At 38.2% G+C, this 23,018-nt stretch overlaps 1 pseudogene; it reads right to left on the bottom strand.

Annotated features, from left to right (window-relative positions):
• Positions 1-17,182: 17,182 nt before the first annotated feature.
• LOC114496315 lies at positions 17,183-20,208 on the bottom strand (annotated as a pseudogene).
• Between the last annotated feature and the right edge of the window lie 2,810 nt (positions 20,209-23,018).

The raw sequence follows: 23,018 nt of genomic DNA on the forward strand, positions 1-23,018 counted from the left end.
GGTTCCTAGGATACACTACTTGTGGAGAAGCCTTTACTACAAGGGGCCTGCCCTCCAGAAGATAATTCTAGTTTTGGGGGTTCCCCTCTGTGCATTCACTCACAAATATTTATTAAACATTTTCTGTGTTCAAGGAATTTTCTAAGCACCAGTGATATTACAGTGAATAAAGCAAACAAAATCCTCTGCCCTCATGGTTTATCTTCCAGTGACAGAAAGAACATGGGATAAATTAGTAAATTAAATAGTAAATTTGTTGGTAATAAACACCATGGGGGAAATTTTCAAGCAGGGAGGGAAACAGAGAGTATCGGAGTCAGAGGTTCCATTTCCAATAGCATGATTGGCGAAGATCTTAGTGAGGAGATAATATTAGCACAAAGACTTGATAGAGGTTAGTGAGCCTGACAGATATCTGAGGGGAAGAGCAATCCAGGGAGAGGAGCAGCAAGCAAGGAAGAGTTATTAGAAATGAAATCAGAGAGAAAAAGTGGAATAGGGAGTTATAAATTAGGAAGAGTCTGATAAGTTGTTATAAGGGGATGGGAAGCCAATGAAGAATTTGCAGAGTAACATGATCTGAATTTTGTTTGAACATAATGACCTGTGTTGTTAAAACTGGCACTGATTATAGTGGGTATAATGATTAATCTTAATATGACCACATGAATGGGCTACAGGGTACCAGCCTAAATATTTGGTCAAACATTGTTCTGAGTGTTCCTGTGAAAGTGTTTTTGAATGAATTCAACATTAAATTGACAGACTGAGTAAAACAGATTGACCTCTGTAGTGTGGGTGGGCCTCATCCAATCATTTGAAGACATGGATAGATCAAAAGGCTGATTCTTTTTCAAGTAAGAGGGCACTTTTAATACCTGGCTATACTTGAGCAGGGGCATTGGTGTTTTTCTTGCTTTGAAATAAAACTAAAATGTCAGTCCTTTCTGGGCCTTGAGCCTTCTGACATTTAGACTGGAACTACATCATTAGTTTTCCTGGTATTTAGGCCCTCAGACCTGGACTAGAACTACACTATGGCTCTCCAGGGTCTCCAACTTGCTGAAAGCAAATATTGGAACTTTTCGGCATCCATAATTCATGAACCAATTCTTTTTAATAAATCAGGCTCTATCTCTGTCTATTTCTATATCTCTATATCTATCATCTATCTATCTATCTATCTATCTATCATCTATTTATCTCTGTTTATACCTATATAATCTCCTATTGGTTCTGTTTCTCCTATCTCTGTTTATACCTATATAATCTCCTATTGGTTCTGTGGACTCCTGACTAATACAGTGAGCAAGGAAGGATAGAATCTTTGAAATTAGGGCAGAGCTATTGTAATAATGTAGGTAAGACTTGATGGTGTCTTGGACTAGGGATGAATCCCTGAAATAGGAGAAAAAGGTGTGTGTGATCTGGGTATATTTTAAAGGCAGAATCAATAGAATTTGTTGGCGGGTTGGATTTGTATTGTCAGAAAAAGAGAGGAATCAATATGGTTACTTCACAGTTTTGGCACCAGAAAGAAACAACTTTACAAAGACAGGAGAGATTGCAGAAGGAACAGGTTTGGGATTCAGGAATTTCCTTTGGAACATTCTAAGTCTGACACACTCAAGCGGAGATGTGAAGTGGACAGCTGGACATATGAAGTTGGGACACAGGAGAGAGGTCTCATTTGGAGACATAAATTTAGGAATCTTAGCACATAGATACAATTTAAGTTATAAGAATGGATGAGATCACTATGTTCATGTGTGTAAGTAGAGACGATACACAGGGGCTGACTATTAGATATTGGGTGGATAAGAAGTAACTAGCAAAAGAGACTGGGAATGATCAGACAGAAATGCAGAAGAAAAAGGGTGAATACTCTGTCCAGGAAATAGGTGAAAAGGTGTTTCATAGAGGAAAGAGGAAGCATAGAATATGTACTATTCTGAGTCTAGCGAGAAAACTTCAGTCTTGCTGTGACCAGTGTGGCTCAGTTGGTTGAGTGTTTTCCAGTGAAATGAAAGGTTGCCTGTTTGATTCCTGGCCAGGGTACATGTCTGGGTTGTGGGTTGGGTCCCAGTTGGGGCATATATGAGGGGCAACTGACTGACGTTTCTCTTCCCTTTATTTATCCCACTAGCTTCTCTCTAAAAATATGCTATTACAGTTCTCCTGATATTGCCCCTATGCCCCGCTACACCCATCAACTCTACTCCCTCAGGCAATTCCCACACAATTGTTCATGTCCATGGATCATGCATATAAGTTCTTTGGCTACTCCATTTCCAATACTGTACTTTATATCCCCAGGGCTATTCTGTAACTATCTATTTGTACTTCTTAATCCCCTCACTTCCTCATCCTTTCCCTTACACCCCCCTGCCATCTGGCAACCAACAAAATGCTCTCTGTATCCATTATTCTGTCTCTATTCTTCTTGTTTGTTTAGTTGTTTTTAGATTCAATTGTTGATAAGTATGTATTTATTGCCATTTTATTGCTCATAGTTTTGATCTTCTATTCTTGAATAAGTCCCTTTACCATTTTATATAATGATGATTTGTTGATGAAGAACTACTTTAGTTTTGGTGCCTGGGAAGCTCTTTATTTGCCCTTCATTTCTAAATGATAGCTTTGCTGAGAGCAATCTTGGCTGCTTTTCATGACTGAGTATTTCTTGCCAATCACTTCTAGCCTGCAATTTCTTTTGAGACATCATCTGAGTATCTTATGGGGACTTCCTTGTAGGTAACTAAGTGCTGTTCTTTTGCTGTTTTTAAGATTCTCTTTTTTTCTTTAACTGTTGGCATTTTAATTATGATGTGTCTTGGAGTGGGCCTTTTTGAATCCATCTGGTTTGGGACGCTCTGTGCTTTCTGGACTTGTATGTCTATTTCCTTCACCAAATTAGAGAAGTTTTCTTTCATTATTTGTTCAAAAAGATTTCTAATTTCCTGCTCTTTCTCTTCTGTTTATGTCACCCTAAGCAAATGTTGAAATGCTTGAAGTTGTCTCACAGTCTACAGTATCCTCATTTTTTGGGGATTCTTTTTTCTTCTTGTTGTTCTGATTGGTTGTTTTTGGCTTCCTTATGTTCTAAATCATTGATTTGATTCTTGGCTTTATTCACTCTACTATTGTTTCCATGTAAGTTGTTTTTTAATTTAATTAGTGTATCCTTTGTTTCTGGCTGAATCTTTTTTTATGCTATTGAGGTCCACACTAAGTTTCTTGAGCATCCTTATAACCAGTGTTTTGAACTCTGCATATGATAGATTGCTTATTTCCACTTCATTTAGCTCGTTTTCTGAAGTTTTGATCTGTTCTTTCATTTGGGCCATGTTTTTTTATCTCTTCATTTTGACAGCCTCCCTGTGCTTGTTTCTATGTATTAGGCAGAGCTGCTATAACTCCCTGTTTTGGTATCATGGCCTAATGTAGTAGGTGTCCTGAAAGATTCAGTGGTACAGCCTCACCTATCCCCCAAGCAGAGTACCTGAGATGTGCCCTTTGTGTGGTATGAGTACCTCCTCCTCTGGTAGTTGAGCCTTGGTTGCTGTTGGCAGATCAATGGGAGGGATTTACCCAAGCCAGTCAGCTGCAAGGACTGGCTGTGACCACTGACCACCAACCTCTGCTCTCTCTGGAGGATCTGCTGTGCAGGGAGAGAGTGGTGGTGCTCCTACGATGTCTGTAGCTGTCCACTGGGTGTGCAAGCCCTGGGTTTTCCCAGGTGGTGCAGGCCAAGGTCAGCCTTCACTTATGTTTTGTCTGGGGCCAACCTGTATGAGATATTGAGCAATCTGAAAAGGCTGCTACTTGTGCTGGGCTTTGAGATTCTCAGGCAAAGCCATGCTGTGGATCTAGGCTGCCTGCTGTCAGTGCCAGCCTAGTGCCACTTAGCAAGTGGTACAGGCACTGGGGTCTCACTGAGGCCAGCTGTTGCTTGTTTGAAAGGATTTAGGAAGTTGTGAAGCTTGAACCAAGACTAATCATTCATATGGAAAAGCTACTGTTAACAACTTTTGGGTGGGAGAAAGCCTCAGGGGATCTCCAGGGTGGGGTGGGGCATACAATCTTAGCTAGCTTGAGGGACTTTCAGATATAGCATCCACCTGCCAGCTCTGTGGCTCTGCCTGACTTTTGTCTGGGTGAAAGCTGTCCCTCACTCTCACCCTGATTCCAGTCACTTTAGTTCCTCCTTGTATGCCAGTTGTGCTTCTCAAGCTGCTACTTGAGTGCTGGATCTCAGAGGGAGTGGGCCTATGTATATTCATGTGTGGGCTCTTTAAAAGGAACTGTTTGGGATGCCAGAAGTTTCTTCCACCAACTCAATCCCTGTTGGTTTTTTCAAACAGAAGTTGTGGGGACTTATCTTCCTTGCACTGGTACCCTGGGCTGGGGGCCTGGTATGGGGCTGGGACTCTTAGCTCTTGAGAAAACCCTCTAGAATTTTTATCTATCACATGTGTATGTGTGGCCAGCCCATTCTGCATCTCTGCCCCTCCTACCAGTCTGGATGGATATGGTATGGTTTCTTTAATTTTTCAGTTGTCAAACTTCCATTCAACCTGATTTCTACCAGTTCTGAGTGATGTGTGTTCTATAATATAATTGTAATTTTGTTGTGGTTGTCCAAAGAGGTGAGTCGTGTTTACTTATGCTTCCATCTTGACTGGAATTAAAGAAGAGACTTAAAATTTTAAAAAGAGAAAGCTTTAATCCTTATTTCTCTTCCATTCATCTACTGCTAAAAATTTATTGATAATAAATTTAAAAGTAGTAAGAGGGAAAGATTATGCATTCTTTAATGAAAATTCTCCAGCCTTTAGCAAGTAATATGCCAGAACATATCTTAAGGCAAGGTTCACAAAATATTTTAAATGGCATGCTAGGTTTCTCTTTTGTATAAAAAGGAAAGAATTTCATCTTCAAGTAAATTTTAGAAAAACAGATTTCTTTATTTCAGAACATAGGAAGATCCTTTTCCATGTTAATGTATTCAATGAATCTCTAAGATATTAGAGTATGGATAATGTTGTATGCAATGTTTCTCAAACTTAGTTATCAAAATTCTCTTTTATTACAAAACATATTGAGGGGCTAATTATCCAGAATACAAAATTTGTTACCTTAAAAAACATCCTTATGTAACTTTCCTCTGGCTCCTTAGAGAACTTCCTTCATAAAGCTTTGCTTAAAACTTCATGTTCTTAGATTTTACCAAACAGTAACATAACAATTACATACTCATATGAAGAATTGCTCTCCTATTTTAAAGATATAACTGCATCTGAAGAAATTGATTAGTCACTCAATATACTGTTTTAAAAAACACTCATTTAAAAAGTTCTCTCAGAACTCAGAATCATAAAAGTGCTCCTCTTAGACTCTTGTTTTTGGAACTGCGATGGTCTAAGTATTTGGATCTCACTGAAAATAACTAAAACTCATGAGAAGAGGTACAAAACGACTAAAGGACATGGGTGTGCTAATAAGAAAGTTAGTGAATTCTCAAACTGGTGACCATGTAAAGGCAAACACTTAGACAAGCAGACTGAACCCTGAGCTAGCTTTTATCTTAAAAACACTTGCAACATCAGGTGAACTTGGATTTTATTTAACTGGAAATCATATTTGTAAAACATTGAGACCCCCAAAGGTCTTCACTCTCAATAACATGATGAAATAGGAATACCTACCTTCCAGGAAACTGCAAAACTTATCAGCTATCTCAAACCTTGAACAGAGTGGGGAAAACATGCACTTGGGAATTTGGAAACATGAGTTGGCTATACGTATATTTGCAGCACAAAATTACAATATCTTTGTGGCTCCTAGAAAACTTCATCTCAAAAATTAAATTAAATTGATTATAAACTTGTGCATCAACAGCTAGGCAGACACAAATAAAAATTCTCTTGGAAAAAACCTACTCTTACCCCAGTCCTCAAAAATCCCCATAACCAGTTCAAAGTAAAGAAGAAATAAGCATGAAAGGTCAAAGGCAACAAAACCCAGCAAAAACAACAGGGCTTATAAACAGATAGGAAAGGATTTCAGATAAGAAAATTATTAGACATAGACTTGAAATTATTATCTTTTGAAGGAGAAAATCAAGCATGAAAATATGTGAAGCAAGTAAGAAATTATGAAAAATCATCGATCAGATTAGATAAAGAAGCCAAAGAACATATCAAGTGAACTTCAACTGCTGGTGGCACTTGGATCTGATGAGAACTGTCATTGGACTGAAGGGCTACATTTGCTTGCCAGCATCAAAACCCAATAAGACATGAACAGAAGTTTGTAGCCAAGAAAGTAAGGGCTGATTAAGGAGATGGCATCATGCCTGGAGTAATAGAAAGAAAATGCTCAAAGACCTGACTCTCTGATGGCTAATAGGGGATGGATTATACAGGGGAAAAAAAAGAAATTAATCATGGTGACTAAAGGAGCCAGGTCTGTGATTTCTACTGATGATTACACCTGGTCCTGATGCTAGCCATGCAGTTGTTCTGCCCAGCTTCTCAAGGATTTGTTCTGTGGACCGTTCTGCTTTCCTGGGTCCAGAGCAAAAACACAGCTGAGACCAAAATATTGTCTAGTTTGATGGAAAACTCTGTCTCAGTGGTCAGTAGACCTAGGACTTTGTTCCTAAGACTGCTGGATGTTGACCAGAACCTCACTGTCCTGAGGGCTTAATGATTAAGCCGGGGAGAGGGAGGTGGGTGAGTCAGAACACCTGGGTAAGGTCAGTTTGAACCAAGGGGAAAAATTAAAATCAAAGGCCAGATTAAAGAAAATAAAGTTTCTGTGTGGTTACAGAATGCTAGAAAAGAAGTTATATCAGGCAATTAAATGAAGGGTCCAAACTCATGCCAGTTTTTATATTTGTTCTGAATTCAATATCATCTGTATATTCCCCTTTCTGATTAGTTACATTGCTACACATATTTTTCTTTTTCCTTGCACCATTTGTTTTCTTTTCATCTTCACTGAAACTGCTTATGGCCATTAGCTGGTGAAGGGTCAGTGGAAAGTGATGCAGTGGTTTTGAAGACTCCTTACCTTGTAGTTGGCATGTGGTTTGGCAAAGCCTCTGTGGAAGGTCTAGGCAACTTCAACTGCAGTGAAGTGATTGCAGGCCAGGACATTGGTCTTCTACTCTCTGTTATCTCCTTTTTCCATTTGTGATTATCCACTTATGTTCTTTATCCTCTGTTCGTTATTTTCATTTCCTTTTCCATCTAGTCAGAATAGTTCTTGGCAAAGTACTTTGATGAAAGTGAAGAGAAAAATCACTTCATTGTGGACTAGAAAGAGGTGACGTACTTTTGCATAGGCGGTGGTGAGAAATAGATCAGACAAGTCGGTTGCAGGCTTTAGAAGAATTGGGGATTGCTTTGGGGTGTTGAAAATCAATCAGGATGAATCTAATATGTACAATTAGTGCAGGAATAGAATGGCTTGAATTCTACCAAATGAGCTCAGACAGACAACAAATCTATTTGTCACTGTTATTAAAATAACTCTTGCAAGAAAAGCTTACTAATGTATATGTTTGATTTTTAAAACATTATCAGAAGTAGGTAAAATATTGTAAAAATCCCATATTATATTTTATATTAATTAATGGATTTTTATAGTATGAACCAAATGATATTTCTTTCAAAATCACTTTAGAACAGGGTACAATGGTCTATTCTGTAATATTAGCATTTGTTTACCCCTTTCATAATATTGTAAAGTGGTTCTGAATTTTAAAAACATTCTAAAATTATATTCATGAATATTTTTAGATTATTGGTGTTTCTGCCAGAGTCCATGAGCAAAGAATATGTACTCAGAAGTGTTAATAAAGAAGATATTTACAGAGGGAGATAGAGGTAAGAGAACCCATCAGGAATGGTGAAATGCCTGGGAATTAGTGGAAGCTATTTACCACCACAAGTCTGAAAGGATAAGGGAAATGGATAGGGTCATGAAAGAAGGGAACTATGTCCACAGAATGTAACTGTTGCCAAAATCCAGGTCAGGCAGGGAGTACATGGGTTGAGTAAGTACCACATGGAGTGTGGTACCACTAAGTACCACAGCTTCTCTCTTCTCACTCTCTGCTCTCTGTCTAGTACCTTCCATCAAATGAATCACACCAGAAGCCAGTAGGTACAAGAGCCCAAGTAATGAGTTCATAGAAGTCACCGTGCTTGGGCACAGAGAAGAGCACAGAAGAGCAGAGAATGGACATGTGAAGGGGAGATAGCAAGTGCAGTTAACCAAGATAAACAATTTCAGTAGCTGGGTTTTCTTTGCTAGTCTATCAACATGATGAAGATTAGTTTTTAAAAAAAATTGTTAGAATATCCCTAAGACAATTGTTTTTAACCACAATGTGTATTTCAGATTCATTTGTGAAGATTTAAAGTATTATGTATATCTGAGGTTCCTTCTCCAGAAATCTTAAACGAGAGTCAGGAATCTGAATTTTTACATTTTGCAACAGCATGGAGGGACCTATAGAACACTATGCTAAGTGAAATAAGCCAGTCAGAGAAAGACAAATACCATATGATCTCACTTATATGTGGAATCTAGTGAACAAAATAAACTAACAAGTGAAATAGAAACAGGCTCCTAGATACAGAGAGCAGACTGACAGCTGTCAGAAGTGGGGTGGGGTAGAGGGCTGGGTTAGAAAGCTGAAGGGATTAAGCAAACAAAAAAAGCTCATGGACACAGGCAACAGTGTGGTGATTACCAGAGGGAAAAAGGGTTGAAGGGGAGGTAGGATAAGGTAAAGGAGGGATAAATGGTGATAGAAGGAGATGATTTGGGGTGGTGAACACACAATACAACATAATGGTGATGTATTATAGAATTGTACATCTGAAGACTATGTAATTTAGTTAACCAGTGTCACCCCAATAAATTCAACAAAATTAAAAGTTGTCAGGTTATTTGGACGTTCATTCCAGGTTGAGAATCTTAGATCTGAGAGTACCGAATTATACAAGTCCACTATAAAGTCATTACTCACAGTAATTTAATATCATAAGCCACTGGTATAATACTTCCTACATTATTAGTCACAGTCCATTTAGGAAAACAGAAACCACTTCATATCTTTCAAACCAAAGGAAGTTAAGGAAAGAGTTGTATAGGTCATAGATGGATGAGAAGGCAAATGGATAATGAGGTAACCCAGGGATCTGCCAAGCAGAAAGCCACATCTGGGTTTGGAGTTTCAATGGGAGAACCCGAGGTCATTTGGTTGGAACTAGAGCAATGGTGAAGGTTGCCTCTTAGAGACTGGGTTATCAAGGAAAAGGCTGTCAGATTGTGGAGGAGACATGACTGCTTTCAGAGACTTACTGGAAGAATAAAAAGATAGGTAGAAATACCCTGGCTTTTACTGTGCAGTCATCCTCCAACTCTGTTAATTCCTTCCATTGGATGAATTTACCAGGAAGCCAGAAGAAAAGGAAGCCCATCAAACAAAGCATGTCAAGAGGAAGGATGAGGAAGGAAGGACAAAGCAAGGTCAAGAGGAAGGACAAGGACATTTGGTCATCATACCTGTCATCAAATTTTAAGGATACTGATGAAAGCTGTCTGAGCTTGAAGGGTCTCTCTGAGGCAGCTCTGTCCCACCATGGTCTTGCTTTTGAGGGAGTAAAATGCTCCAAAGACTCTGGATATCTAGATATAAAGGAAGAGAAGTTTATTAGTCAATCAACATTTGAGCAGGACCATAACAACCCTGGGGATAACAACCCTGATTTATATTGTTGAAGTAAAAATCACAGGGTAATTGGATCAAAATAATGGCTTGTAGCTAAGGCTATGAACAGAGCAAGCATTTTTGAAGTCTGCATATTTGAGGGACAAGTTACATAGAGTGAGAACAAGCCTAATGGTTTAGGCTGTGGGTCTCCTAGGGTGGGGTAAGTGTGAGTAGCATACTCTCCTCCCATTTGCTCTCACCCCATATTAACCCAGAGATCTAGATATCAACCATTGATACTTATGAAATTATCTTGTACTGCAGAATTAAGAAGACTTCAAACCCCTTGTACAAGTATTAATGATTCTGATAAAAAAATCAGGGACAGAATTAATCTTGAGTGTGGAACTCAGGAAGTTGCTTTGGGCAAGTATTTCATAAGTACTAGTCAAAGAGGCTTTTCAAGGCAGAACACTTCTATTTAAGTCAATTTTTTTCTCATGTTTTTGTTTTGTATTTGTTTCAGAAGAGTTAATTGAAGCTTGGCTTAGATCATTTCTATCATTACCAGGCAGAAAAATGTTAAATCTCATTATGCTGCTTGCAGAATCACTTGTACCTCAGCTCTTTGACAATCTTGCAGAAATAGAACTGAATCAAAACACTAGGATGCTCCAGGGATACTGGTCCTTGAGCTCTCCTACAAAATGCCTACCTCCTGGCTGAGAGATATTCTACTTTGGACAATTAATTCTGAATTCCATGGAGAAAATTAAAATACAAACTCTCCCTATGTGGAAAAAATTTCTTCAAAAAATACTTCTGACTATAGCCCTTCTCCTGCTTTTGCCCCTTCACACACATAAAGTACAACAAGCTGTATTGAAGTGGGCCTGTAAGTGGAGAACCCAGAAGAATCATAGGTTAATTGTTTATGATTCTTTTAATACATATTAGTATAATTGCAGAAAGTAAATTACTTCTTTTGGAAAATCTGATGATTCTTGCTTTCTACACTAGTTCTATGATAATTCAATTTAACAAATATTTTTGAGTATCTTACATATAGGAAGCATTGTGCTTAGTCTGATAGTTGAGCTAGATAAAGCCATTTCCCTTAAGTAGTCCAGAAAAATAGGGAGACAAGGTAAATACATAAGAAAATCTAATAAAGTATAAAGCAAAATTTAATATCTTCTGCATGACAGAAACCCAAGGTTCTTCTATCTTAAAATTTCAAAAGAAGCAGAGAGCACATTCAGCTGATGTCACTGAGAAGTTTGCACTTGACATCTGAAGGCATGGTAGAATCTGATTGTTATAGTTGTGGAGTAGGGGTTGGTTTAGATTTCAGGAGAAACAGAAGTGAGAAAGTAGGGGGTATCCTGGCATCAAGGAGTAGGTCTATGTGACAGCAGTATAGAGAATACAAAAGGGTCAGCTGAGCAGGAACAGAGGATAGAAATTTGACGAGGAAGGTTTTGTATGCTGCATTGAGAAAGTTATCAATAATTCATTTGAGTAGAGAGATAGATGCTAAAGGCAAAGTGAAGGTGTGATATAATCAGGGTGACATCTCACAAAGATCAATCTGGCAACATTTTCAAGGGTGAACTGGAGAAGGAAAGTCCAGTTAGGAAGTCAGTATGAAAGCCTGGACTTGAGATAATCAGGTCCTGAACAGATACAGCAGAAATGGGAATGAAGAGAAGAGGTGTTGCAGAGGATGGATCTACAGGACTAGCAGCTGCTTGTCTAGAGGAAGCAACTGAGAAGAATTGAAATTAATTTTCAGGTATCAAGTTGGGTAAGAGAGTGCTTTTGGGTAAGATAAATGCAAGAAACTGCCTTGGAGACTGATGATTTCAGGCTGGATATTGAAATTGATGTGCAAATGCACTATCACATGCCTCCAAAGTTAGCATGGAGGCAAGTGGAAAGGCATCTGCCTTTAGCAGAATGGAGAGGACTATAGCTATACATGTGGAAGTCATTTGAATTGATATGCTGGTTAACATTACCAGAAGACAACATCCTTTTGAAAGAGTGTATGTAGAAAGAGAAAGCTGTGGAACTGTTAGGCTAAAATGCATCTACATTTGCAGCATGCAAAGAGGAACAGGAGTCAAGAAAGCATTTAGAAGAGAAATTGCCAAGCAGGGAGGAAGAGAATAGGTACAACACAATAGAGTCACAATTCAACTCAAATCAATGCAGTGAAATAACAAATGTTTATTAGGCAGCTCCCAGTAAGACAGCATGTTAGGTACTTGGAATACCACAATAAATTAGGCAGATCTTTCTTTGCCTTCATACAGGTTATAGTCCAGCAGGAGAAATAAACAATTACAGTTGCAATTATAATACAATGTGACAGTTGTTCTGTTGATTATTAGAGCCACATGTCCTTACCTCTCTATGCCTCAATATCATTATCTATGACATGAGAATAATAATAGTGTCTATTGGGATGATGTGAAAAGTCAATACATGTAAGGCACTTTGAACAGTACCAAGCACAAAGAAACTACTCAATGAATGTTGGCTTCTCCTTCTTTATTGTTTTTGTCAACATTATCTTCACTATGATAAGGGTTTTAGGTTGCATCCAAGGTGACTAGGATGGTCATGGAAGGCATCCCAATGAAATAGTGTTCAGTTAGGAATGAAAGGAAAGAGTGCATGGGAATTGCTCTAATTAGAAAAAAAAACAAAACAAAAACAAAACACAAGAAGGCTCGAAGGTGAGAGATCCTGAGGTATGTTCCTCAAGCCAGGAGAGGAAAACTTTGAGGAGGAAGTGTGGAACAGGATTAAATGCTCCAGAGGATATAAGGATGGTGAAGATGAGAAAGACCTTTGGATTTATTCATTAGGAAGCCACAGTGTTATGGGCTGAATTGTCTTCTCAAAATTCATATGGGGAAATCCTAACCCTCAGGATCTCAGAATGTGACTGTATTTGGAGATAGGACCTTTAAAGAGGTAATTAAGTTAAAACAAGGCCATTAAGGTGGGCACTAATTCAATCTGACAGCAGTCCTTAGAGAAGGAGGAAATTTGAACACAAAAGGGGAACACCAGGGATGTGCACACACTAAAGAAAGATGGGAGACCGTGTCAGGAGACAGGAGGAGACAGCCATCTGCAAGCCAGGGAGAGAGGCCTCAGAAGAAGCCAAATCTGCTGAAACCTTGATATTGGACTTGTAACCTCTAGAACTGTGAGGAAAATTTCTGTTATTTAAGTTTGTGATATTTCGTTATAGCAGCCCTAGCAAACTAATGTGCACTTTTACATTCGAAGAGTTTAGGTAAGCCAGAATGCACTGGGTTAATAATGAGTGGGTGGTAAAGGAGTAGAAGCTATTGGAAAAGTAAGTTACAAAAGTTCCAACTCTTAAAATTCAGAAATAAGACCACTTACACATTCTACTAAAGGCTCAAAAAATGTTTAACAATCATTTAGCTGTGTGAAATGTGCAAGGTGAAGAATTCACATTTTGTAACAGTTCACTATCTAACTTGTGTTCCTGCCATCCTCCAACACGAAGCTGCTTCTCCCTCACGGTGAACTTCATGACTTTAGGTCTTGCCCAGTGTTCTCACTGTTGTCACCCTGATTTCAGTCATGTTCCTGTCCCTGGAACAGAGTCCTTCACTACTCCAAAGCATTCTACATGCTTCTCAATTCCACTCATCTTTCAAGATCTGCTCAAGTTCTTCCTTTCTTAATGGAGATGTATCAGTATACTCTAATTAGAATGAATCTGTTTTTCATGACTTCCCATAGTGCTTATTGCTCCAGAACAGGATGAAAATCATTAGCTTTGGATTTGGACAGGCTTTGGTTCAAATTTCAGTTCTTTCATTTGATAGCCATTCTATTTTGGGAAATCATGTAACTCTTTTGGAATTTTATCTTATTTTCACAAAATGGTGATTTTTAGAGAGAGGAGAAGGGAGGGAGAAAGAGAGGGTGAGAAACATTGATGTGCAAGAGAAACATCGATCAGTTGCCTCTCATATGCCCCTAACTGGGGACCTGGTCCATAACCCAGGAGTCTGCCCTGACTGGGAATTGAACTTGCAACCTTTTGGTTTGCATGCTGGTGCTCCACACCAGCCAGGGCTGAACTGTTATTTTTTCTTGCTAAATAAGAAATACAGTAAATAAGTATTAGGATCATGTTAATGTTTAAATCAGATTATATATTTGGAGTACATAGTGCATAGTTGATGACCAAGAATCTGCTCTCTTGGTTAAAAGGAAAAAAGACCCTACCTCTAATTTAAGTAAAAATGAGTTTATTTTGAGGGCACAAGGATGTCTGAGTCAATGGGAACTGAGGTGGTCTGAAGTGCCAGCACTTTCCCATCTTTGTCATTCTGTCGCTTCCCCTTCCCTCCCTGAGGTGTTGCTCTGACCTCCCACTCCCAGCCAGCTTTCTCGGAGTCTCTGTTTCCTCCTAACTATGGCTCAGATGTGACCACTCCAGCTCAAACTCTAGATTAACCATCAGTCAAAGCACCCAAATCAGAGGTAATGTTTTTCTTTGTCCTTTCGGTTCAAATTCCTCAAGGAGAAGATCTGATTGACTTCGTTTCCCTTCAACCCTTTTCCACACATTTGTTACTTTATTGCTTTGTAGTCCTCTGCTTACCATAAAGGAGTGAGAGATGAAGCAGATCCCCTAAGAGAGAAACTGGTGGTGGGGAGTCCCGGCTGGAGAGCAGGTACCACAGAGTATTTCTAGTCAAATGTTTATTACTCCTAACAATTTCTTATTGATTATATTCTATCACTTGCTTTTTATACTTGTTTGTCCAGAATGATTATAACTTTTTTGTGAACAAAGGTGTTTATAATGTAAACCACATAATGCCTTTCATATTGTTAATATTTATTCATCAACATTCATCAGATATTTATTAGACACAAGTTAAGCACTATTACTAAGTATATGGTAATGAATCAAATAAATGCAATTTTTGACCTCATAATGTTTACATTCTGAAAATTTTATTTCTATATATGATCCTATTTAGGCACAGGGAATTGGAAGAGTTGTAATAATTTTATGTAATCACCATCTTCAGAATGAAGCCATTCCTGGCCACCTAATTTAAAAATACAACCACTACTGCTGTTATGCCCTTCAATTTTCTTTTCCTGTTGTATTTTTCTCCCTTGCACTGCATAATCACCTCGTGCATTATATTTATGAATCTTGTCAGTTGTCTTGATTACTAGACTAAAAGCTTGACAAAAAAGATTTTTATTCCTTTTCTTCACTCTTTTTTTAGCAACGATATTTGTTTAGAACATGAAAAAATGAAAAAATGAATGAATTATTATACAGGGTACAAAACTAGCTTTACATTTGTGAGTACACAAAACAATTTATTCTTGCATTATTATTTATTAATATTGTATTGTTTTCCATACAAACAACTGTAAACCTATTTTTTGGCCCCACCCTGTACTTACTTTTCATTAAGCACTTACCGAGTGCTAGTCACTATTAGCTGTTTTTATACAGATTGGTTTATTTACTTCCAAATAATTCTATGAGGGATTTATTATGGGTACGAACATTTCATATATTGAACAACCGAATGTAAAAGGACTGAAATTCTTGCTCAAGTTCACACAGCCATAAGTGCAGAGACAAACTAGGGTTCAGGCCTGTCTGACTCTAGAGCTCATGTTTTTCACCACTGAACTAGATACACCTTGTAAATAGAGTACCAGTCTACAGAAATAAAGATGGGTCTGCACTGGTCCATGCTCCCTATAGCATTCACTTCTTTGATGACAGTGTAGATTTAAAGTAGGTTTTTGATTGAGGAAGCAATCTAAATGGCTTGCTGTGCTAGAGCATCCTTGGCTCCATATCATTCTCCTCTCCTGTCTGGATTCTTGGCAAGATGTCCTGAAATGCACATAGGATATAAACTGGAGGAAGATGAGGAGATAAAAGTAAGAAGGCACCATAGAAATACAACATAGTCATTCATAGATCCCTGAATTACCATACTTATTTTTCTCAGTCTACAAGCATATCCAAGTGTCTTCTATCTAGAAAAGAAGAACTCTCCATTAATGTGATGATTAATTCCAACATCTCTGCTCTTCAGGAATTGACAGTGAGGTGTGGAGAGGGAGGCAAGAGCTGTGGCAGGGAAATATGCTATAGGATATAGATCACTTAGCACTTAGAGAAGGGGTTGCCAGCGTGCTGAGGGATGCTAGATACGTGTGGAAACAAAAATAATAAAATACATGAGGTAGATTACTCAGGGAATCAGAAAGCTCATACTCTCCCTTGAAACAGAGTTGCAGATACCTTTTTCTTTCCTCTTCTTTAGTACTGCAGATAGTTACCATGGTTCCTTTGTAAACACTGGAATGCATTCAATCTATTTTGCTCTAGCATTTGAAGTTGTTTATTCATCCTTTACTCTTTTTTTTTTTCAATGAGGATCAAATCTCATTTACTGGAGAGCACAGAATGGCATAGAGTTCCTATGTAGTTCTGCCAGTATGCTCTAATATCAATCTATATGTTGTTCTTGCTAATCAACACTTAAAGTTTATTTTTGTCACTATCTTCCAAAAGAGCCAATGCCAATAAAAAAGAAGCCAAACTCACTTGACCTTAAAAGAAAACTAAGCTCAGGGCCCACCCTTCTTCCCCTGCTGGGGTATAAGACTGGTGTAAACCCACAGTGTAACAGTGGTACTGCTTTATTGGGGCAGGGTTGGGAGGGGAGACACTGTGGTGAGGAACACAATCAATTAAAAGAATACAAGTGCAGGAAGCAATAATGTTAAAATAGTAATACAAAAAATGGATAAGTACAATTACTTTCTTAAGAGACTTGACTCATAGAAGAAAAACTTTAATTGCAGTTGCAGAGAACATCTGTATGAAATAGAAATTGGTTTCAATAACATTAGTAGAGAATACATTCTAGAAATTGGAGGTAACTCGATATAATATCCTGGCAGCAATTTGATAGAACAGTCCCAGATGGCTCAGCTGAGGCCAACACCTCGGGCAGACAAAAGCATTGTCTGTGGGAATTTTGGATGATACCTGGAGAAATATTACACAGTGCATGAACTGAATTGAGTTGTTGTCACAAGTGTTGTAAAGTTTCATATAGTAAAAGTTTTTTTCTAGGTGCATTTCAATTTCACAGCAAGAGAGGCATAGGGAACCTAAACACAAAAGAGAACATTCATGCAAGATATCCAACTCCTTGATATAATAATGCATACAGTTCAATATGGCCACCCTATCATTGCACCTAGAACTTTCTGCCCACTACCAGATGGTGGTTATGGAAAACACACTCCCCGGTATCAATATCTAAGAAGCAGCCACTACCATCTTCTATGGGTGTTTTCTTTTTGTGTTTTTTCCTTCTTCATTTTTCTTAATCAACTCTGCTCTTATTGCTACTTCTTAGCGAAGCTGGTGAAAACAAAGTTATCCTCTATTGAACACAGCACTCTAGCAATCAAGATGTTTAAAGCCTTCAGTCTTCTGGTGAAGACAGCACTGTGCCACATTTAGAGCTCTGGTTTACAAACAAGGTGGTCACAGACTTTCCTGGCTTGGGGACTTCTACAGCTTTCCTAATCAGGCATTGTAGGAGGTCTGAGTGAAGTTTGTTTCAAAGCTAACATGAGAAAATTCTAATTCTGGAGTGATGTGAATAGTCTGATAAGTTCCATCCAATTTTATGCTGTTCATCTAATTCCCACAAGGATTAAACATTGTGGCTTTAATGACAGGACCTGGTTTCAGGTCACAAATTCAATTCTCATGATAACATCCTTGGCAATAACACCATCTTTCACATGAATCTGGAGCTGGGTCAAGCACCCTCATCGGAATTTCCAGGATTTGACCTGGTTGACTGACCAAAAGTATAAAAGTACCAACTGGGAAATCTAAAGTATACAGGTATCAACAATCAGAATTCATATGTGCCATACAAAATGCTGCTCTACTTGGGAAAGTTGAATTAAGAAACTACTTCCTCCTGGAAATTTTGCTCTGGGTATCCTTAGTGAGAGGCTTCATGAAGTTCTTACAAGAATAAAAGAAGCTTTGCATTGCACCAATCCCACTGTGAATCTCTAGCAACTTTCAGCAGGAGAACCAGAGCTGTCATCAAGGGTGCGCCATGCATCCTCAACGTGAGGCATCTCTCGGAGACAAACACGCTGTTTTTGATGAGTGCCTGAGTTTCCTGCTTGTCAGCTTTTGTCACACTTATGATTGAGCATTGCCCATCCTTCCAAAGTATGTCTCATTTGAATCTTGGGATTGTGTGAAGATTCCCAAATCTTCAATTTGTCTTGGATTGCTCCCTGGGGAACCAAACCTCCTGTAGCTTCTCAGTGAGACTAGTGAGCAGCCAACAACCACAGAAAATCAGCTGAATTAAATATCTTCTTCCACCATTGCTGTGGATTGTTGCAGCTGTTACTAAAGTTCAGGTTCCTTTTTTAGTATATTTTCTTCTTATTTTTATAAAAGGAGTAATAATTTTTTTCCTGCTTTTGTGTGTGCATGTGTGTGCTAGTAAAAGTCGAAGATGCGTCTATTGGAAAGAGACTCTTGTAGTCTGCTCTTTCCCCGAGTGCTAGCTGATGTCACTGACCATACCATAGAAGCCTCACCTTTGTTTTTAACAGAATCACAGAATCGTAGAGCTGAAAAAAAAATTTAAAGTTATCTACCCAGGCTTTTTCTTTTTAATTTAGGACATCATAGTTCTATGCAGCTGTAAAATCACTGGGGGAAGAGATCTATACTCTCTCTTAGGTTTTTTTTTTTTTTTTTTACTATTAACCTATAATAAATAGTTGTTGCTCTGGATTGGATTTCTTATAAGTATTGGTCTAAGGTGTTTGTAACAGACAGGAATATTTATCTTTTAAATGAAAAACCAAGTCAAGTAAAAAAATCACCTTGCTTTGGGTACAATATTAAAGAAGCAGATAAACTTGCAAGTTGTGCTGCTGAGTTGGAGTCAGCGCCCTCGGGAGCTGTGGATGCAGCCACTGAGATTCTGAAGAGCCTCTTGTAATCATCCAGGACAGAAGACAGAGTTTGTAATACGCTAGTGAAATCCTTAAAGCTTTTATCCGAGGATAATTGTGGGGGGGAAAAACAGAAAAGAAACTAGAATACAGTATAGGTTTTAAAATAAGCTGTAAAATGTAAAAGAGATTAAAGAGAGCAGTATGTGGTAGCATAATTAAAATATGTAAAACTACCAAAATGATGATTTTATACCTGACCGCCAAAATAACACAGTGGCAATGATGACTGTGGCCGAAATTATTTTCTGATGACAGAACAGAACAAATGAGTACAAATCATAAACATGTCAAGGTTAGGTAAATAAATGCTCTTGACTAATGCACTTGAAAACCAACTAATTCCAGAAATAGTAGTTTCCAGTCTTGCTGTATTTATAGCTTTCCTCCTTTTCGTCTCTTAATTCCAAATCTCAGTAGTCTTCCAGGAACAGAGCTGTATACAATAGCTAAGTGTCTTCTTAGAATTTCCTACTTCTTTTATTATTTGTGGAACTTGTATAGATGTTCTCTAGTGGATGCTGCAAAAATGATAGTTTGGTTGAAAGAAGTGAAAAAAAGTGCACTCTGCTTTATGCTTAATATTTCATGCTTCAGCTAAGGGGAGATGAAAAGACAGGTCATGGAAAGCAATCCCAATCCTTTGCTTTCTATTTTGTATATGGGTCAAAGAAGACACACTCTGCCAGGCAGAGAGAGGGTGGGGTAGAGAAAAAGCAGCACCAGGTAGAGGTAATTTGAATGGGTGGAAAAATGATGTTCAAGGACGGTGGAAGTCAGCAGTCCACCCAGGAAACTAAACTATGGATCTTAGAAGACATAAGGCTCGGAGGCACAAAGTTGTTCTGAGGCCTGAGAGGCAGCGCTAGAGGAATCACACTGCAGGCATAGCTCAATCCCTTTTTCTTTTTCTCTCTTTATTTATCTCTCTCTGCCTCTCCATTTCCCTTTCTTTTTGGAGACTTCTATGAAATTTTATTAGAAAATTATTAGAGCAGCTTGTTTATCTAAGGAAATAATATTTCTCAATGTATAGTGTTTATGTCAGTAGAAAAATTGAAACACTGGTCATTGGTTCAGATGGTATTAAATTAAAAATCCACTTTTTGTTTCACTCTGTAGGATAGTAAAGAAGAAAGATAATTTTCAAGTACATCAAAAATGGACAGCCAGCAGACACACAATTATATAATCAGATTTGAAGTACATATTCATTTATCCAGTTAACAGATATTTGTTGAATATCTAATATGTGATAAGAAATTATGTTTCCCCCAAACCCAGGCCCTTCATAGAAGCACTTTGATATTTATTTATATATATTATTTGCACATGGTAGCTTACTGTGACATCTTTGTAAGAATATAAATGTGTTTGATATTTAGCCCACGATGAATGATTGCTTGAATTAGGCTCTGTTATAAAACTGACATGCCATGTTGGGTACATTTTGGACAATTCTCTTACATAGCACATTTGTTTTTCAGATTCAATTTTGCTAGCAGTTTCCTATTATTTCCTCACAACTAACCATGCATGCATCTTGCTGGCAACTACAGGAGATTAAATTAAGAAAAGTTTTCAGGAATTTTGGGGGCTTATTGAATGACTTATTGTCTTTATATCTTGAATATTTTCTTGATGCTTTTGTCCTTCTTTTCATAATTTTCTATATAAGCCACTTGAATGCTGAAGACAGTTTCCTCTACCATGAAGAATGGAGGGAACTGGATTGATCTCAGAGACTTAGGTGTGATGATGTGAAAGAAAAAGGACAAAAAGTCTATCATTTAGAGGCAACTGAGCAAGAAACCAAGCAGCGTGTGTTCTAATCCAAACTCTGGGGCCAAGTTATGGGGTGGAGGAATTGAGCACAAAGGAAAAAGGAATCATGGATACGGACAACAGTGTGGTGACTGCGGGGGAAGGGGAATCTAAAAGGACTAAATGGTAATGGAAAAATACAATAAAATATTTAAAAAAACAAAAACTGAATATGATACAGATTCAAGGTTTGTTTTATTTGTTATTTTTTTATCACTTTTGTGCCCTTGTGCAAAACACTTAACTTCTCTGTGCCTTTGTTTTCTCATTTGTATAATAGGAATAATCAGTTATTTACCATCTTTGCAGATTGTTTTGAGAATTAAAATACATATCTAAAGTTTGAAAAAAAATTAAGTTATAAAACTAGCTAAAAACCTATGGTAGATACTATTATTTATTCAATAGTAATTTTTTCCTCATGCTATGTATGTATTAAATCCAGTTTTATCCTTTGGGGCCATAGGTTTCAAGGATGCCTGGGTCTTTTCTCAGCCCAGGGAATGAATTTTAATTGTCCTAAGGCATTGGTTTCATTCTGCTTGTCTGTGATGGATTTAAGAATAATCAAGTGAATCACTTCTGTCCAGTAAACTTAGAGGAAAGTCTGTCTGAGGAACTTTTGAAAAAAAGGAGGAAGGGACATTCCTTTCTTCTGCCTGTGAGATGTGATGCCCAGAGCTGCTGAAGTCCTCTTGTAACCAAGAGGGCACATGCTCATGGATGAAAATCAGTGTACGGATGATGCTACCAGATCCCTGATATGGATGAGCTGCTGAATTCAACAACTTAGGAGCTTCTCTACCTGTTAATAGAACTTCCTGATAATAGAATTTCTTATTGTTTAAAAAACTGACTTGTGTGTTTTAATTTTATTTTTTATTGATTTATTGGGGTGACATTGGTTCACAAAACTTTAAAGGTTTCAGTTGTACAAGACAAAAAAAATCTGTACACTGTGTCATGCACCCATCATCCCGAAGTCTCTTTCCCTCCCCATTCCCCCATCTTTGCCCACTTCCACCTACCACCCACCCTGCTGTCCATGTCTATGTGATATACACCTGTAGATGAATATATATATGTGTGTATATATATATTTTGCATAATCCCTTTCTGTCTTTCATCCAGCCCCCTCCTCCTCCCTTCTGACAGCTGTCAGTCTGTTCTCTGTGTCTATGAGTCTGTTTCTACTATGTTTGTTAGTTTATTTTGTTCATTAGGTTCCACATATGAGTGAAATTGTATGGTATTTATCTTTCTATGACTGGGTTATTTCACTCAGCATAATGTCCTCCAGGTCCATGCATGCTGTTGTGATGCAGACACCGGCCCGCAATGCCCATGTCATTATGGACGAAATGAGACATTCACATGGACTACCGAGTCCTGTGGAGGAAAAGGGACAGCATGGCTTTTCTCTCAAGGGGAGCAAAAGCCGAGGCCTCTGCCATGACAGGCCTTTATTGGGTTTCTTCGCCCATTACATGACAGTCATCATTTACTATGCACAGGTTGGCTTTAGGTGGTTACCTTTCATAGAAAATGAAGGAGCCAATGCCATTACTCCCATCACAGAAGGGGGATATTTGCAAACGAAAAGGCAAAAGTGGTTGAACCAGTTACACTCCTCCTTGGAAGGTTTAGCATGAATTTTAGGAATTTGCTTTGCAGTAAATGTCCTTAATTCAAGGTGAGGGAGATTTTTAGCAATAGCACAACTCAAAGCGGCCTAGGCCCATTGCAGACCTGATTCCCCACGGGAGAACCTATCTGTGGGAGTGGGTCCTGTGCGCCTCTGAGGGGGAGCTGGGCCCACGCCACGCAGAACAGTCTCCTACACTGTCGCAAAAGGTAAGATTTCCTTTTTTTTTTGGTTAGTGGCTGAGTAGTATTCAATTGTGTGAATGTACCACAGCTTTTTTATCCACACATGTAATGATGGGCACTTGGGCTGTTTCCAGATCTTGTCTATGATAAATAATGTTGCAGTAAATGTAGCAATGCATATATGCTTCTGGATTAGTGTTTTGTGTTTCTTCAGATACATTCCCAGAAATGGGATCACTGGCTTGTGTGGTTTTTTAAATGGTAGCTGGAAGCATTGTAGTTGATAAATAATTACTAGTTCAAAGTGCTTCCTCACTTTCAAAAGCCACATTTACTAATTCCTCAAAGCCTATTTTGTTGAATCAAAGTGAAAGTTTAAATTATTATTCAACAAAATAATTCAGGAGTCCAAGTCTTCTTTTAGCAATAGCAGTTTAAGTGGGGAAAAAGAAAGGATTCTATTTTTGCTTTTCTTTTGACTCTGTAGATAAATTAAGAATGTTATAAA

Source organism: Phyllostomus discolor, chromosome 5 (genome assembly GCF_004126475.2).
Source record: "Phyllostomus discolor isolate MPI-MPIP mPhyDis1 chromosome 5, mPhyDis1.pri.v3, whole genome shotgun sequence".
Classification (NCBI taxonomy): domain Eukaryota; kingdom Metazoa; phylum Chordata; class Mammalia; order Chiroptera; family Phyllostomidae; genus Phyllostomus; species Phyllostomus discolor.